Genomic DNA, 19,482 nt, shown 5'->3' with positions numbered 1-19,482 from the left:
CTGGCATTTTTAGGGAGAGGATCAGGCAACCAGGCTGGTGTTTGGTTCCCACAGCTTCCTCCTGACCTCTTTTCCTACACATTCTCTCACCACCCACCCACATGTTTAGCTGCTGTCAGTGGGAACAAGTGCGTCAATCGTTTTTTATAAGGTATCATGTTCAGTAGCTGTTGCTGAACAGCTGAATTCCTCTGAATTTTACAGTGGTCTCTTTAGCAATATTTATTGAGATGGGAGGGAGAATTCCAGTCGTTCAACAATTCCCCATTTTGTAACATATAGATATCATTTTCTTTGACTCCTGCATACTATCAAAATGGAAATCAAATAAAAGAAACATTAACAATTCTTCCACTATCATAATGATGTTATATCTCATGTTTTTACATTTGTTCTGGCTGTGAGATGCTCCTTTGTGTTCAGCTCTGGCCTCAGAAGGATAATGTAGCACTTGGGGATGAAGATGCAGCCCAGCAGACCAGCACTGGAGGCCAGGATGGAGAAGACCTGCACAGCCACCATGTGTTTCCCTTTGGTGCTCAGGTAGGTGGGCACAAAAGTCACCCAGACACTGCAGAAGACCAGCATGCTGAAGGTGATCAACTTGGCTTCGTTGAAGGCCCCAGGCAGATTCCTGGCCAGGAAAGCCACCGTGAAGCAGACGGCAGCCAGGAAGCCCATGTAGCTGAGGGTGACGTAGAACATGACAACGGCCCCTTGGTTGCATTGCAGGATGATCTCTCCAGGCTGGGAGTGGAGGTCAGAGTCAGGGAAGGGGGGAGAAACTCCCAGCCAGATGGAGCAGATGATAACTTGGACACCAGAAGAAGACAGGATGATGGAGTTGGCCAAGCTCTTCCCCAACCATCTCTTTGCTCGGTTTCCTGGTTTTGTGGCCAGGAAAGCCAGCACCACCATGATGGTTTTGGCCAAGAGAGAAGAAACGGCAACTGAGAAGATGATGCTGAAGACCGTTTGTCGGAGAAGGCAGGTGGCTTTCCTTGGTTGACCAATGAAGAGAGAAGGAAGACAAGAAGCAAAGCAAGAGGGAGACCAGGAGGATGTAGGAGAGGTCCCGGTTGTTGGCTTTGACAAGGGGAGTTTCTCGGTATTTAATGAAGACGATTAAAACAAGGCCTGTGGTTAGGAACAAGAATAGGGCAAAAGAAACCAGGATGATGCCCAGAAGTTCTTCATAAGACAGGAAGGTTATAACTTTGGGGATACATTGGACTCTTTTTTTATTTGGGAATTTATCATCCGGACATTTGGTGCATTTTTCTGTATCTGAGAAAAAAAACAACAACCCCATATTTCTTTGTCCTTTGCATTTCAAGATATATTGTACATTCTTTGGGAACAAGTGATTATCAGGAGCATTTTCTGGGATGGATTTCTTAATATCTCCAGAGACAAAAAATAAGTGTATCACTTGTTAAAAAATATAGCTATGGTATATTTTTGATAGGCTATGAAATTGAGGGAAGCTTCGGACTTGAAAGATTTCCTTTGTAATGTTCAGAATATTGATAGGAACCTCCATTACTAAAGGAAAATAATGAATCAATTAATCTTTCTAGAGAAACTTATCTGTCAGGTGGCAATTCTTGTCATACTTGCCTCAGAGGATGCTGGCGGATCAAGTGACTGCTGCAAATAATTTGAAATGGCCATTGGAGCAGTGGTGATACGGGTGCAGCCAGAAACAGGCATAACTATCCATGCCACCACATTGTGCATCTCGTATATCAGCAATACCTTTTCAGTGTTCCTCAAAGGGAACCCATGTAGACTGCATTGCAATCCTCCTTTCAGGAGGTGGACCTAAAACCATTCCTCGTGTTTCAAGGAACTCAGGTGTTCCTAGAGAAGTAAATGTGGAAGGAAGGACACATCCAAGCTAAAAAGAAGAAATATTTTCTCTGGCAGTAGTAAAACTTGCCCAATCTGCCACAGCCACCTCTCTCTATCCAGCCCTTCCTTCACAGTCTTTTTGTTCTTCTGTTTAGATAAGAAACGGGGCATTTTGGAAATAAAGAAGAAACCAATTCAGCTTCAAAGTGTTTTTTAATTCACACTTTCATGACAATGCTCTGGATGGATCCAGTTCCACCAGGCCTCCCATTTTCCTCTGGTGTCACCCACCTTTCTGAGTGGAGAAGGTCCCCTCCGGACAAGGAACACAGTCGTAGCAGCAAACTGGCTCTCCTTCTCGAGCCCTCTTGACAAATCCAGGATGACAACTTTCCACACATTCAGATTGAGGAAAGGACTGAGCAGGAAAAAAAACAAGATTGCCAAAGGAAATGTGTTAGGACTCTCCGTCCATGGAAAATGGAGGTAAAAATGGATATTAGACAAGATATTAGATATTAGCCTCTGGTCTTCACTTAAGTAAATACAAAATCTCTCACTATTTCCAAATGGTTGGAGATATAACTTCTGGAAGATTCTTCCTTTAGTTCCTCTCTTTTGCTTTTGGCATCTCACATTGCCCAAAAAAACAGGACTTTATTAAATAGAAAAGTCTGGAGAGATGGAACCAGTGGTGGGATTGTACTGGTTCTGTCCAGTTCTATAGAACCAGTTGTTATGATTCTGCGCAGTTCAGAGAACCGGCAAATTGCACCACTGACTGGCCCCGCCCCTCTCTGCCTGCCCCTCCCGTCCGCTCCCAGTCAGTCCTTATCGTGCATGCGCGGCATCGCCTGCAGCCTGCTTTTGCCCACTCGCCAGTCCAGCCATTGCTGCATGCCTTCCGCTGTGGCCCTGCCTGATCTCCCTGGGTGAGTGAGGCTCTGCAAGCTCTGGGGCCCAGTCACCTACCTGCCACTGCCAGTCACCTTTACCCCCCCACCCCACTTGCCTTTTGCTGCCACCACCCGCCGCCCTCACCCCCAGCAGGTAAGGCCCAGTATCTGCGGTGAATCCAGGCGGGGGGCGAGATGCAGACTGGTGGGGACCCGAGCTACATTTCGCTGTACTGGAAGACATGTGGAGAGGCTCGTGTCCTCCTACTGCTGGGAGAGCAAGAGAGTCTTTCCCGGCACAGCTCGGGCGGCAGAGAGAAACAGGATTCAAGCTGGCTACTTCTCTGCTGCCCAGAGCCACCCATTTCCCTATTGGAGAGGAAGTTGCAAACTTTTCGCTGTGCCAGGAAAGACTCTCTTGCTTTCCCAGCAGCAGGAGAACATGAGCCTCTCCACATGTCCTCCGGTACAGTGAAATTTAGCTGGGATTCACCGCAGGTGCTGGGCCTTACCTGCTGGGGGTTAGGGGTCCAGGTGGCAGCAGCAAAAGGCAAGTGGGGTGGGGGTAAAGGTGACCGGCAGCCCGGTCGTACCCATGTCGGCAACAGGTGTCGTCATTTCGAAGTTGAGAGAGAATTTGGGGAAAGAGATGGAGAGTCCTGCAGTGGCTGGCACAGGAGCGCCTTGAGAAGCAGGGAAGTGGCCTTCTGGTGGTCCAACCTGGTGTTCAGGCTGGAGGCGAGCCACAGGAAGTCAGAGCACTGAGGGAAAGGGGAACTGCCAGGGGAGCTGCCCTCTCCGTGCCGAATTGGGACCATTTGGGGTAGTCCTAGGAATTGGGTGAGTCGAGCGCAGCTCCTTGCCTTCTTAGCTCAGGGAATGGCCTTTTGTGCAGGAGGAAGACTGCGGATGGGGGAGGTCTACCTGAGTGACTCCTCCGTGTCTTCACCAGATTATTTGGACACTTACAAGCAAGCACAGCTAAAGGCACTGCTGTCACATGTCAGCCCAGACCTCACCCGCGGCTCCGTAAAGCCAACACCAAAGAAGTGGGCGATCAGGTGAACCTGTGGTGCAATGCTCACTCGGATCTCGGCCGCTCCAGGTCATCCGACCTCAAAGCCCTTTAGGAGCCGCCGTTCCCAGGTTTCTACTCACCTGTGCTTGGTCGCCTCCTCTTCACCTTGCTGAAGCGGCTGGCCCTGCCCCTCACTCGCCTGGCCTAAGAAGGTGAGGGTGACGGTGGGGATAGTGAAGCGGCCGGGTCCCTATCTTCCTGATTCTCTCTCCCACTCTGTGTGTGTGTGTCTCCTGAAAGCCGCTGGCAAGGCCAAGCCAGCAAGCTCTCCTTGGCGCTCTTCGCTACTTCCTTCATTTCTTCTTTTTGGAATGCAGACTGGCTGAACAATGATCACCAGGCCGTGGTGGAAGTATCCCTTCGGGGACCCTCCTCCTCCTCCTCCTCCTCCTCCTCCTCCTCCTCCTCCTCCTCCTCCTCCTCCTCCTCCTCCTCCTCCTCCTCCTCCTCTCTAACCGGCCGTTGTGGCAGGGCCGGAAGGGTGCATGCGCACGGGGAGATGCTCCTCAAGCTAATGCCAAAGCACAGCAAAACCAAGTATGGGGCGGGTGGCTGCTCACTTGAGGAGCGAGCATCTCCCCACACAACTGCACCCTCCTGATCCATCCACAGCTGCCGGGTGCAGAGGAGGAGGAAGAGGAGGAGGAGGAGGGTGCTTCCACCGCAGTCTCGTTGTTTAGCCAGTCTGGATTCGAAAAAGAAGAAATGAAAGAAGTAGCGAAGAGCGCCAAGGAGAGCCTTGCTGGCTTGGCCATGCGCGCTTTCAGGAGACACACACACACACACATTCACAGAACACACACACACAGAGTGGGGGAGAGAGGGAAGATAGGGACCCGGCCACTTCGCTATCCCCCACCGTCACCCTTACCTTCTCGCACTGCTCCATTTTGTGAACCACCTATGGTTTAGTATCTCCTTCAAACTGGTGAGAATCCCACAAGGGCTGGGGAATGTGTCACTAAGAGCTTCAGGTTTGTTTGCTCCTTGTGCCCAAACTAGCAAAGAAAAAGGGAATTCTGTTGACCAGGGCCTGAATTCAGATGAATTTGAATCATGATTGGGTGGAGGTCCTTTTGGTCCCATTGGGAGAGAAGCTTCGTCCTGCTTGGGGAAAAGTGTCCCCTGAAAGGGCCGGTTCATAGTTGGGGAGGTTCTTAAAGAGACCGACCTGGTCAGACTTATCCATGCCTCTCTTTTACACACACACACACACACACACACACACACACACACACACAAAAAGGGGGGGGGAGGGAGCAGAGAAAGAGGAGAGAGAGAGAGAAAGAGAGATACAGAGAGGGGAAAGAGAAAAAAGAGGGAAAGAGAAAAGAGGAAAGAGAGAGAGAAAGAGAGAGAAGAAAGAAAAGAAAAAAAAAGAGAAAGGAAGCAAAAGGAAGGAAAATGGATAGACAAAGAAAGGGAGAGATGGAAGGATGGGACAAAGAAAGAAAAAGAAAGAAAGAGATGGAGGGAGGAGAAAGTGAATGAGATATATGGATGGATAGATAAATACATGGAAGGAGGGAGGGAGAGAGAGAGAAAAAAGGAGAGGAAGGAAGGACACAAACCCTGGCTTCAGAAGACTCTTTGAAGCAGCACAGCAATCTAGGGCTGGGCTGCAAGGGATCTCGGAGGTCATCTAGTCCAACCCCTGCTCCAGCAGGAGATCCTTACAGAATCAAAGAATAGCAGGATCAGAAGGCTGTGTGGGTGTGTGTGTTGTGTGTTTGTGTTTATGGTTGTCAAAACTCCAAAACCAGGTCAAGGAGCTCTGGGGAGATCAGTCATAAATTAGAACACTTGCTAAGCAACTGGCCATTAAGCGAGGACCACTTGTATTTGGTTTGCCAGTCACATGGCCACCTGGCCATGCCCATCTGGTCACGTGACCATCAAGCCACACCCACAAATTAAGCCACGCCCACAGAACCGGTTGTTACAAAATTTGAATCCCACCCCTGGATGGAACTGAGAAAAAGATTTCAGCATTAAGTGATAACCAGCCGGTTCCTTCTCATGACCCCATTAACACGCATTTCTCCCCTCTTCTCACACCCTTAATTTTAAGGTGTGATATCAGAACAATCTTGATAATTTCAGGTGAACTGAAAGCCTTGGAGCTGCTTCCTAGGAGCAGAAGGCCCATTGCTCCATCCCAGGGAGGGTGAAAGGGAGGCATGGAGAGCTCTGGCCAGGTCCGGCCTCCTTAAGAGCCTCCCAGATTATGGAGCTGCCCCTTCAGGGGACACTTTTCCCCAAGCAGGACGAGAGAAGCTTCTTTCCCCCAATGGGGCCAAAAGGACCTCCGTCCACTCACGATTCAATCCCATCCGATACGTCCAAGCCTGGATTCAGGCCCCGGTCAGCAGAATTGCCGCCTTCGTTGCTCTTCTGGGCACAAGGAGCAAACAACCAGAAGCTACTAGCGACACATTCCCCAGCCCTTGTGGGATTCTCACCCGTTTGATGGAGACCCTTAATTTTACGTGGTCCACAAAATGGAACAATACGAAGCCTCCCAAGCAGCCTAAGGGAAAAAATCCGGTTTCTACTGCCCAGATTCAATTCTCGGTGAAGGTCAACCACCTTTGGGGAATAGCATCAGCCCTCTTGAAATGGGACCTCAGGCTTTGGAAAATGGAGAGAAGACACCAAACTTTCTCCTACCTTGTTGAGCACCTTTAGCCGTGAAAGAACATCTTTGTCGATATAAAGTCTCTGTCTTACAAAATACACCAGAGTCTCTGTCTTGGGATCATCCCTGGGAAGAACCAAGAAGCCCCAAATGAACAGATCTGCTGCTACCTCTCCATTTGGGTCCATGTAGAGTTCAAAGTCCGAAATATTGACAAACTCATTCTTCTCCAGGAAAGGATGGAACTAGAATGGGAACATGCAGCAATTTTAAAAGCAGAAAACTTTGTTTCTTATCCCAGACGCTTTTTCAATATTTAATCTTTCTTCTGTAGTTGTCTAATTTACAGACATGCTTCATTAGGAAAATGGGTGTTACCACTATCTTACAAGTGAAGGGAAAAGTTCACAAAAATTTGTCGATCATATTTTGACAATATAGATTTTGACAAAATATAGTTGAACAACAGAAAAAGGAGATTTATGAACTCCCTGAAAGCAACAGGTTGGTTATCAGAAACACGATTTGTCAAGAAGAAAATTGTCAGGGTGATCCTCTCCCAGGAAGCCCAGACAGGAAACCTGAGCTAGGCCCACTTCGCTGTAATGCTGCACTGACAGGATTTGGGGAGTCAGAAAGTACAAATCTCCCACCGACCCTTTTTTATGCAGCTGTAGGTGTCCTCCTCTTATCTGCTTCTTCCCCAGGCAGAATCTCTCCTCCACCCCCCAAAAGTCATTCCCTCCTATCACTGCCCTTTCTAAATGGGTTGTGGGAAAGGGGGGGATATAACTTATGTGCTCTAAGCAAGTCATCCTCACATATTATTTCATTTCCTAAATACATTGTGCTGATATAACTCGATCTCAGGAAAGAGTAATAAACAATTTTGTGATGTGATCAGAAACCCAGTTAAGTGAGGGGTGGATGGTATGATAATTAAGTGGATAAAAACTGATTTAAAAATGGTACTCAAATAATCTTTAGTTTTTTTAATCTTTGTCATGAAAGTGGGAAGATACAACATTTTGTCGTTAAGTCATCAATTTTTCTATGTTGTCATTAATATAATAGGGTTGATAAATTGCTATTATACAAGATTTATAACAATTCTCAGGCAAATATACTTTTATGTTATTTAAACATTACCAACTTTCCAGAAAAATATTTATGATTTCCTCCTAGAAACAACTGTATGACTAAAAAGCAATAGAAAACTATCTGGGTTTTAGGATTTGATAAATTATAGTATCTCATATAAGAACATTAATGATGCACTGGATGAAGGATTGTGCCAAGCTTGATAAGTATGTAAGGGACCCAGTTTGGTCTACTGGTTAAGCCCCAAGTAGAAAGCAAGAGGATGTGAGTTCAAGTCCCGCCTTGGTCATGAAGCAGGCTGGGGGATTGGGGGCCAGTCTCTCAGCCCAACTCAACTCACAGGGTTGTTGTTGTGGGGAAAATGAACACACAACTACTCATTGGTACTCAGCCCCGTGGCTTCTGCAGGGAAGGGCTTTTAAGGATGGGGGATGAGTTAGTGCACTTAGTGAACTCAAACAAGGTCTCAAAGATCTGGAAATCCAACAAGATGGGGCTGCTCTTCCCAAGAATGTTTATTTGAGCAGCCTTTAGAGCAACGAGATATTTATATCGAATAACCCTGCCAAGAGTCCAAAGGGAATTAACCTCCGAGAGCTGCAACGGAGTTCCCAGAGCCGTTTCAGGGGGCCGATACAAAGAAAGAGCGCCTGGGCTGAGACTGGGCCCCTGAGGACAAGGGGCCACTCGAACTGCAGCTCACGCAGAGGTGGTATTCAACCGGTTCTCCGGCTCAGGTGAACCGGTGGTCACCCCTGGTTGGCCACACCCCGAACCGGGTCGCCCGCTTGTCCCAGTCGCTCTCCTAGCTTTCCCTACCACGTGGTGGCTGTGGGCAGATCGGGCAGATGTCCCAGGGCTGTTGCACATGCGCACTGTGTGTGCAGCCGTGCGTGTGCTACTGATGCAGTGCGCATGTGGAGCAGCCCTGGGACATCTGCCTGCCTGCCCGCCCTCCCAGATTACGTTTTCTTACTTCTCCCAGCGGATGCGCCTCTTCCAGCCCAGCCCGGCCCGGCCAGCCAGCAGGTGGGTGCACGGTTGTCCCGGGCTTCTCGCCCCCTTGTCCGATATGCCTGCAGGAGCCCCTCAGGCCAGCTGAGCCGAGAGCCGCCATTCCCAGGCTTCTACACTCCCGTGCTTGGTCGACACCTCTTCAACTTGCCTGAAGCAGCTGGCCTGCCCTCACCCTCCCCTCCCTCACCTGGCCTGAGAAGGTAAGGGGGACGGTGGGGGATAGCGAAGAGGCCGGGTCCCTATCTTCCCCTCTCTCTCCCTACTCTGTGTGTGTGTGTGTGTGTGTGTGGAGAGAGAGAGAGAGAAGAGAGAGAGAGAGAGGGAGGGGAAGAGAAAGAAAGAAAGAAAGAAGAAAGAGAAGAAAGAAGAGAGAAAGAAAGAAGAAAAGAAAGAAAGAGAGAATGGAGAAAGTGAATGAGATATATGGATGGATGATAGATAAATACATGGAAGGAGGGAGGGAGGGAGAGAGAAAAAAAGGAGAGGAAGGAAGGACACAAACCCTGGCTTCAGAAGACTCTTTGAAGCAACACAACAATCTAGGGCTGGCATGCAACGAATCTCGGAGGTCATCTAGTCCAACCCCTGCTCCAGCAGGAGATCCTTACAGAATCAAAGAATAGCAGGGTTAGAAAGCTCTGTGTGTGTGTGTGTGTGTGTGTTGTGTGTGTGTGTGTGTGTGTGTGTTTGTGTGTTTGTGTTTATGGTTGTCAAAACTCCAAAAACAGGACAAGTAGCTCTGGGGAGATCAGTCATAAATTAGAACACTTGCTAAGTAACCGGCCATTAAGCGAGGACCAATTGTATTTGGTTTGCCAGTCACATGGCCCCCTGGCCAAGCCCACTCAGTCACATGGCCACCAAGCCACGCCCATCTGGTCACGTGACCACCAAGCCACGCCCACAAATTCAAGCCATGCCCACAGAACCAGTAGTAAAAAAATTGAATCCCACCAGTGAGTTCACAGCCTGCTATGCGGCATCTCCTATCAGGACTCAGGGATTCACTTTGTGACGCCTCTCCTAATAAAATATCTGGGAAATACGGAACTCTTTTACGTGCAACTGCAGTTATCAGATCAGTAGGAAGGAGTTTCTCTGAATGGGGCCAAATTCTGTTCTGCTGTAATGCAAAATTATGTATTTATTTATTTAGGACATTTATATTGCCACATATTCGCACATGACTCAGCATTAGGCAGACTCTAACTGCCCATTGACTGTCGTTTATTTTTATTTTTCTCCATTATTATTATTATTTATTGTAATGCTGGTCTCTGACTGTACTAAAAGTGGACTGGATGAAGGAGGAAGCTGTGTTGGAGACATTTGCCATCTTGAGTTATGTGTAAATAAAATACATGTTTAGAAAACAATCTCAAAATCGTACTTGACTGCAACCTGAAACTGAGTCTTGAGAGAAGACAAGGAGGAGATTATGAGAGCAGCTTCTCCAACTTACAAAATCTCTCAGTTGGACAAGGGAGGATTCAAGACTCTTCCAATGACTGAAAGAGGTGTTGGGAGTAGTTAAAACCCTCCCCTCTCCTAGGAAAATGAAATATTTTAGGATATACTAAAAAGGGAGAATATATTTCCCCTAAAAAGAAAAGTAGAAACTCAGAGAGGCTGAAACTCCGCCCCCCCTCACTTGCTAATGGACCATTACTCTGGCCTAGGCCAGTTTATTTTACATAACAAAGATCTACTCCAGGTAAAGCTATATAGGAATTGCCCAAAGCCATCACCATCATCCAGCGAGGCTCAACCAAGCCTGGGACTCAGGACAGCCTACAGAGTTGCCCCTGCATGGCCCCATGGGAGCCTGACAACCGATCAGAATACAAGCTCAATTCAAATCCCAACAGAGGGCATCAAACAGTTGCACTCTCAGCATCTCAGCCCTTCTTTCCTCAACCAAGGCATGTGCTCCTGTCCACCATTAAACCATCTTCCAAGCAGTCACCATGTTTCCAGCGTCTTTCTTCCCCACTTGGAACTGAACCCAGAAGGAGATTTCTTCCAACAGAGGCTAGACAGAAACTTCAGATCTGCTCCCTGTTATTCCGGAGCGTCAGACAGGAGCAATTAGATGGTGCAAATCTCTTGACCTTTTGCAGCACAAGAAGGTTGAGATGTTCCCCTCCTTCTCCTTTGGGTTCCTTCTCCAAAAGGATCTCAGATTAATGGATCCCTATTGGGACCCCCCATACCTGCCACGGCTGCAGCCTCGGAGCCCCCAACCTCTTTTCTCCCTCCTTCCTTCCCCTCCTCGATCTGGAGGAATAGGCGGCATTCATGGCCTGGGCCAGAGTCTGAATGATACTGTAGCGATGACGGTCATTTATGATCCGTTTCCTGTTCCTTTTCTCCTGGGTCTCCAGTGGGGCTTTCTGGGTGCATCTTCTGCGGCCTTTGACAGAAAAGACGTGCTTGGAAAGGGAACAGCGAAAATAATGATCTTGAAACGGATCTTCCACAAAGAAATGGGGTTCAAAGGCAGCATCTGTTGGCCTTTTTTTTGACAGATAACCAAAATTCAAAATACTATGGATGTATTTGAGAGGTATGTGCTTCTTTATTGTATACGGTGCAAAATTTGTGAGGATCCAGACTTTCCCTTCAATGGGTCCTGGCAAATGCATAAGTGCTTCATGGAAAGGAAAAATTCTGTTCCAGATGGGAATAAATTCTATGAAGTGGACAAAGACGTTGATTTGTCTCCACTTAGAGAGGGCCTCCCTGAGGGGTGCTGTTTGTCCAGTTGTTGTGAATCGTTGTGATACAACCACACAAATTCCACTCCTGACAAGCATCGGAGGGAAAGTCCTCATGAAATTATCTCCATTTTCTGTGTCTGAAGCAAAGAGGCCAATCAGGGTCCATCTGAAATGGAGGAGCAGCTGGACAATTGCTGGGTATTGGAATCCTTCTTTGGGGAGCATCTGGTGGAAAAAGGGAATCTCCTTTTATCACTCAGAGCCTCTGAAGGAATTCAGCAGTGATCTGAAAAAGTAATGAAGAATGCTGTGTTATAATGTGGTCCAGATCAACTCCAAAATATTACTTATTGACAAACCCAATTTTGTTTTGATGAATATATAAGAATAGTTTGTTCCTTAGTCACGGTTTAAAATATTTAAGACAGAATATTAACAAGATTGTCTATAAAAATGGAACGCAAAATCATATTAAACAAAAAAAACAAAAAAAAAATGCAATGTAAATTTCTGTGTCACCCATACAATTCCAACAATTAGATTCAAATTTGCAGATGTTAGATAAAATGTCTGGATCTAAGATATAGGGCTGTATTATATGCTATTTTTGAGTACTAAAACCTCTTTCTCAGCTTCTATATCCCAAATTCTTTGTGAAGCAATTTTTCAGCTTCTTCTCTAGATGTACAAGAGCACAACTGCTAACAGAATAGTTATGAGTACATGAAATGGATACATATAAGAAAAAAAAAGAAATAGTAGGACAGTGACGGTAGGCACATTGGTGCGCTTATGCACGCCCCTACAGACCTCTTAGGAAAGGGTGAGGTCAATCGTAGACAGTTGTACAATCCAATAAGTCTTTAATTGAAATTTTGTCTGTTTTGGGACTATATGTCTGTTTCATCACTTTAATTTTAACCCAATAATTATATACCCTGAATTTATACAAAGCAGAAATTGTGTAAATTAACAATTATCTATGAGGGCAGGAGCTGAACTCCTTTTATCCATCCCAAAGATACTCTTCTTGGTCTGAATATTTTTATACATAGACAGGACTATTGCCAACTTGATTCCAATTGGATAAGGCAGATATTATTGATATGTGAAAATGAACATGCTAATGGAGGACCTCAAAACCTGGATAGTTTTTCAATAGTAGAATATTCAGTAGAATATCCTCTAGGGACCTTATGGCTCTTCAGGCCTTTAATGGTCAATTTGAAGATGAACATAATAGACTAAAACATCGTTGATATGTTCCCTAATATTCTGAAAAGCTGCTCTTGAATTCTATGAAGATATTGGATCTGTTGTTCATCCCCACCACCCCACTCACCTTACCAGATAGAGAAAAACACACAAACCTGTGGGACTTTGTAGGTGCCTACAAACATTGACATCTGGATGGAGATGTCCCTGGCAGCTTCACCAATCAGAGCCAGGATGTTGTCCTTCCTCCCACAGCCATAGTTGGGGACATTGGATTCTCCAGTGGAAAGAATGTCCAGCAAGGCATCTGAAGTGCGGAAGGTGCTTCCATAATTGTCATGGATGTTATAACCAAGTGTGAGATTGTGCAGGAGCTGGGAATTCTTGCTGACCATTTGATTAGCAAAAATTGACATTAGGGTATGTGTTAGAGCAGAACTCTTCCTATTGAAAAACAATATTCATGTTATTATATTCAATAGCAACAACAAATGTTTTTAAAATATATAATCCTTCACAAACCTACTAAGCCTTAGGCCAACATTGATCCAAATCGAATGATCAATTATGCAAATGAGAGAGGCAACTACAATTGTTTCAGTCACTACTTAAACAAAGGTCATTATTCAAGTGATGAACTCAGGAATGAACTGAGAAAGGAAAATCATCTGGATTTCATTCAGGTTTTTAAAAACTCCATCTTTGGATTTTACTCTCTTCCACAAAGTAAGGCAAAAAGGGAAGCCATGGAAATCAAAATCATTCAGGAAATTAGACAGGTCCTGAGGTACAAAAATAAGTGACATAAGAAGAAAAGAAGGAGAGTGTTAGAATTGCACATGGAGGGAGTGCAACTCCATCACCCTGCATGACTTACGAAGAAGAAGGTATGGAAGGAGGGCTGTTGAAAGGCCACATTATAGGCGACACATATGTTTCAGTTGTGACCACACCAATGAGATGGTCTCCAGGCCTGTAAAAGCTCCATGGATTGTACCCATCCTGGTGCTCCAAACTCAATGGGCATTTCCTTCTCAGCTTCCCACAGACTGATGGGGACACCAGCAGCAGCAGAAGCAGAAGGTCCATCATTCATGGCATTAATCAATCCACTTCCTGTTTCTAACACAAACAACAGGAACAGTTGGAAAAATTCAAAGACTCTGAGAAGTGCCAGTGGCTTTCCTGATCTAAACAGAGAACCACTCAGTTTCATCTGCAAAGGAGAGAAAGGTGCAATCAAGAGCAGAGCCTGTACCTGTCCCAAAACTTGGTCCCAGAGAGCTTCACCCAAGGAATTTATCCTTTTCTGATATAAGATCCTTTTCATGTGGCTTCAATCTGATGTCTACATCGAAGTCTAAAACTGGAGATATAGCATCACAGGTCTCAAAGGCCCAGATGGTCATAATTACAGTGAGAAGCAACTTCTCCTCTTGGGATCCTGAACTTTTTCTGGGCTCCATCTGCAGGCTGGAATAAACCATGTTAGTAAAAATTACAGATATACCCCTGGGGTCACTGTTTTGTTGTGGTTGTGGTCCTTCCTCCCAGTCAGGGCAAGTCCAGAAAGTGATGCTGGGGAAGAGAATTCAGCACCCAGGGAATTGACTTCTGCTGTCCTTCAACATGGCCTCTTGTCTCCAGAGATTGCTGGGGAAGGTCACCCAGAGCTATGGAGTTTGGTGCCACTTCTAAGTTAATGCCATTTAACTGTAGTGTTGCCTGTCTTCTAATGACAATCGGCACCCTTGAACTCTGCCCAAGGTTAAGAGTAGACCCTGTTTGGAATTCTGTTTTATGTCATAATCCCATATATTGATCTTAATTGCAGCCGGTTTTAAAATTGCTTGTACCTGCAATGAAATTTCATTTCCCATCTTTTCTAGCAATATTAATTTTGAGATTAAAGCTCATTAAGAAGCAGGAAAGTGACAACTTGTGGACTAGATCATTGGGTAAATAGGGAGAAAATTATAGAATGGATGGAATTTTTTATTTTTATTTTCTTGTCATTCCTGTGTTATCTTACCATGTTCCTATAATACACCAAGATTCTTTATATTTTGATTTTTCTTAGTTTTTCAAATAAAGAATGGACTGTAAGTTCTGCAGGTGCTATCTATCCATCCCTATCTTTTTTCTTTCTTTCTTTCTTTCTTTCTTTCTTCTTTCTTCTTCTTCTTCTTCTCCTCTTCTCTTTCTTCTTCTATCTATCTATCTATCTATCTATCTATCATCTCTATCTATCTATCTATCTTCTTCTATCTATCTATCTATCTATCTATCTATCTATCTATCTATCTATCTATCTATCTATCTATCTATCTATCTATCTATCTATCTATTTCTCTATCTATCTATCTATCTCTATCTATCTATCTATCTATCTATCTATCTATCTATCTATCTCTATCTATCTATCTCTTATCTATCTATCATCTCATATCTATATCTATCTATCTATCTATCTCATCTATCTATATCTATCTATCTCTATCTCTCTATCTATCTATCTATCTATCTATCTATCTATCTATCTATCTATCTATCTATCTATCTATCATCTATCTATCTATCTATCTATCTATCTATCTCTATCTGACTATCTATCTATCTATCTATCTATCTATCTATCTATCTATCTATCTATCTATCTATCTATCTATCTATCTATCTATCTATCTATCTATCTATCTATCTATCTATCTATCTATCTATCTATCTATCATCTATCATCTTCTATCATCTATCTATCTATCTATCTATCTATCTATCTATCTATCTATCTATCTATCTATCTATCTATCTATCTATCTATCTATCTATCTATCTATCTATCTATCTATCTATCTCATCATCTAATATCTATCCATCCATCCATCCATCATCCAATTTACTGGCCACCCATCTTATCACAGGAAACCCTACAAAGATGGCGGTGATGCCCACAGTGTGGTGGATGGTGCAACCTGATTTCTAGCGACAGGATTTCTGGAGATCTGGTGGCTCTTCCTCTGTTGTGGGGATCTTCTATTTGGGGGGGGGGACCCTCTGACCTTCCCAATTTCTGGGGCTGAGACTTTCTATCCCAAAAAGGTGCTGTTGGAACTCCTTTGTTCCTGGTTTATTGGCATCCGTTGTTCAGGGAGGATGTTTCTTCACTGGGGGAGACATTAATATGGACTTCTTGGCCCAGAAGGGGAACCGGGGGCTGAGTGGGAGGGGGAACTGAAGGGACAGGCAGGCCCACCCTGGCAGGGAGGAGCAGAGGAAGGCCCGTATCCCAGGTCCACCGCTTGGAAGTTCTCCCCTGAACCTCCCTCAGATTCTGCTCTCAGGGCCTGCAGACCAGATCCTGGGTGGCTCCGGGTTCAAGCTGTGGCTTTTCAGGGCCAGGTTGATGTGCAATGAGACTCTCTTCTCCTCCAGGAGGTTCCCAGCCATGTCTGACCGAAGCCGGGTGAGGCCCAGAGGGGAGGAAGCCCACCCCAACTTCTGGGTTTGTCCCAGGGAGACCCCAGAGGAGGGAGGAGGGGGCTATGGTCATCCAGGGTTTCTCACCGCCTTGAGGAGGCTCCATGTGGACCTCTGGCTTCTCTCAGGGGGCTGCGAGGACCCCGGCCTGGTCAAGCATGTTGTGTGAATGGGGTCCTCGCCAGAAGAAAAGGGTCCCCAATACAGGTAGTCCTCAACTTATGACCACAACTGAGCCCAACATTTCTGTTGTTAAGTGAGACATCCATCAAGTGAGTTTTGCCCCATTTGATGGCCTTTCTTGCCACAGTCATTAAATGAATCATTGCAGTTGATAAGTTAGGAACCCGGTCATTAAGTGAATTTGGCTTCCCCATTGACTTTGCTTGTCAGAAGGTTGTAAAGGGGATCACAATGGCCCTGGGATGTTGGTGCCATTATAAACATGAAACTGTGGCCAAGCACCTGAATTCTGATCCCTGCATTTGATGCTGCAAAGGTCATTAATTGTGAAAAATGGTCCTAAGTTCCATTTCTCAGTGCGGTTGTAACTTGGATCGGTCACTAAATGAATGATTGGGAGTCGAGGCCTGCCTGTGTATCTCCTCTTGATCAGCTTCTCTTCCAGGAATTCATCTTCTTCCGAGTTCCCATCATCCACTGACTACTCGGCCAAATGGTTCAACCTCGGGAAACAAACCATGGTTAAGAGGTGTGGAAAGGGAACTTCACGAGGACAGTGGTGTCACCCAAGCAGGAAAAGCCCAAAGGGAACATCAGGCCAGCCATAAAACAAACTTGCATAGGAAAAGGAATCAAATAAAAGGTATTAAAGAAGCCCCTTAGACAAAAGCCCAAATAATTAAGAAAAGTAGGGAAAGAAAGAAAAGAAAACCCTTACAAACACAAGACATGCCAAATCAGCAAAACAAACAGACAAAAGGCACAAAATATATCACAAAGGAGACAGACAGGAGATTGCCACAAAACAAATATAAGAAACCATTAAGCTAAAAAAGATTAGGACGAAACCGATAAAACAATCAAACCACCCCGCAAAGTTTGCCTTCCGCACCCGCGGAGTTTACCCTCTGGCGGGAAGAAAGACAACCCCTGACAGGATTTAAAACATGAAGAAATACAAACACAAGCACTCACACAAAAGGAGAAAAGGGTATAAAAATCAGGGACTTACCATTCGAAGGTAGCTAGCCCAGGAACGCAGACTTCTTGCTATCTCTCGCCTTCCTGAAAAATAAAAAGATCCAGCTTTCAAGCAGTTGTCCGTATCCTTGCGCCGGAGCTCTCCCAGCGGGAAAATCGAATCCTCAGAAGAAAGGCATTTTGACAGCCTTTCAACAGAGGTGCAAATGTGAATGCGGCCACTGGGGAAGAGACCGGGTTCAGAGGGTCATGTGGATCCCACCAGAGTCAGTTGGGTGGCTGGGGCTTCAATCCGGGGGGGGGGGGGTGAGTTCCAGTCCTGCCTGGGGAGCCAAGCCAGCTAGGAGGCTCTGGGCCAGCCGCTCTCTCGGAGTCCTGGGAAAGAGGCAATGGCAACGGCTTCTGAGCAGCCTGGCCAAGATCTCTGGGCCGGCCTCCCCTGGGGGCTTCCGGACCACCTTCCCACCCATCTGGCCGAGGCTGAGGGGCCTCTCTGGGCCTGGCTTCCTCCTCACCGGTCAAGCAGCCTCCAAAGGGCTGGATTCGGAGAGGGTTTGGCAGGGGACTGTGCTGTGAGGAGGGGGCACGCAGGGGTCCTGCAGGGCCAGGGGGGTCTGCAGTTCCCCAGTGAGGGCAGGGAGGGAGGGGGGCAGGGGGAGAGGGAGGCAGGGGGAGCCCCTCCCATCTGGTCTGGGCAGCTCAGGTGCTATCAAAAAGCCCACCTCTGAGGGAGGAGCCTTCCTTGGGATTGGCTGGGAGAGCGGCTCTGGCATCACAGGTGGGGGACAGGTGGAGCTCCCAGGTGAGCCCTGGGCACCTGCAGGCCAGGTGGGGCTGGTGGGGTCCAGGGGGGGGGAGGTCAGCCTGGGGCCCTGCTGCCAATTTCCCCCTGGGGCAGCCAGGGGCTTCTTCCTCCTCCTGCTCTGGGAAGTGGGGCGCCCCCTGGAGGGGGCTCCCTCTGGCCTTGCTGGGCAGGGTGGGGGGATCTGCCCCATGGGGGCCCAGGGCAGGGGGGGAGTGAATGGGGTGAGGGTCCCCAGGTTGCATCTCTTGCCAGGATCCGAGTCTGGTGTGCCAGCTTTGCACCTGGCAGGTGGGGGCTGCTGTTCCCCCAGGTGTGAAGCCCACCAGCTCCTGGTCCCGGCCAGAAGGAAGGGCCGAGGCTGGAGGAGAATCTCTTGGCCCTTTCAAAAGACAGGAAATGGCTTTCCGGGTGAAAGGAGACCCCCAAATCAGGGAGGTCAGGCTGAACCCCTAGAGCTCTGCCCCCACCTCCAAATGTCCAGCTCATTTCCCTCAGAACCCCGAAGGGGCTTCCAGGCCGTTTCTTTCCCATGGAGGCAGAGGAGGAAGATGGATGGACGGATGGAGGAAAAAGAGGCAGGAGGGGAATCGGGTGGAAGGAGGAGGAGGAGGAAGAGGAGGCCGGGAGAAACTTCCCTGCAGCTCTGCCAGGACTTATCAGGGAATCCTCCTCTTCCCTCCCTCCTGTGACGGTTTCGCTCTTTCCTGGGCAGAGGGTCCTCGACCTACAATGTTTCTTTTAGTGACCATTCAATGCCACAGTGGCACTGAGAAAGGTGACTTAGGGCCCCTTTCCACACTGGCGGCCCTGGCAGCCTCCCTGGGGTCCCAGGATTTACATTTAGACAACTGTCTCACACGTATGATGGCCACAATGTCCCCGGGTGTGTGTCACATGATCCCCTTTCGCGAGCAAAGTCAGTGGAGAAGCCGGATGCACCTAAGAACCGTCTGGCTGACTTAACATCTGCAGTGATTCACTTAGCAAACAGGGCCAGAAATGTCATAAAGTGGATCAAAACTCATTTAACAACCGTCTCCCCCAGCAACACAAGTGTTGGGCTCCATGGTGAGGACTTCCTGCCTTGTCTGTCTGGAGGTCTCAGGGCTGCCTTTTGAGGCTGCCTCAAGGGCTTCTCCAGGCTGCCCTGCGTTGGGCGCCCCACTCTCTTCTTGCCAGGCCCCCAAGAAAGGGGTTGGGGGCCCTGGAGGCCCCAGGTCTTCTGGTTGTGGGGATGCGGCACTTATAGTGGGCTCTGCGGCCCCTTCGGCCTCCCCACCTCCGAGGCTCTGAAGGTGCCCTTGGGGGTCCCTGTGTCCCAGGTCTCCAGTCATTGGGTGTTTCGCTTCCATGCACCCCTTGGACCAGGAGGGAGAACTGGGGGTCTGAGACTGGAGCGGGGAGCAGAGGAGATGGGGCGGGGGGCAGGAAGCGCCACCCACTCAGGGCAGCCCCATCGCCCAGAGCAGGAGGAGGAGGATCCCTGCAGGCTGGGAGAGGAGGAGGGGCTCCCACCC

At 47.3% G+C, this 19,482-nt stretch overlaps 1 pseudogene across 1 annotated transcript; it reads right to left on the bottom strand.

Annotated features, from left to right (window-relative positions):
* Positions 1-242: 242 nt before the first annotated feature.
* Positions 243-17,068, bottom strand: LOC148128644 (vomeronasal type-2 receptor 26-like; annotated as a pseudogene). The gene is made up of 7 exons (XR_015746213.1): positions 16,462-17,068; positions 13,778-13,985; positions 13,397-13,641; positions 12,675-12,906; positions 6,499-6,711; positions 2,146-2,272; positions 243-1,287 (listed from the first exon to the last, which is right to left on the bottom strand). The product of XR_015746213.1 is annotated as a vomeronasal type-2 receptor 26-like (transcript).
* Between the last annotated feature and the right edge of the window lie 2,414 nt (positions 17,069-19,482).

Source organism: Notechis scutatus, unplaced genomic scaffold, assembly GCF_049901735.1.
Source record: "Notechis scutatus isolate UNSWTSFEM ecotype Mainland unplaced genomic scaffold, rNotScu1.2 NSCUCTG36, whole genome shotgun sequence".
Lineage (NCBI taxonomy): Eukaryota > Metazoa > Chordata > Lepidosauria > Squamata > Elapidae > Notechis > Notechis scutatus.
Note: the sequence above shows the minus strand (reverse complement) of the source record. Positions and strands in the feature narration are given on the sequence as shown.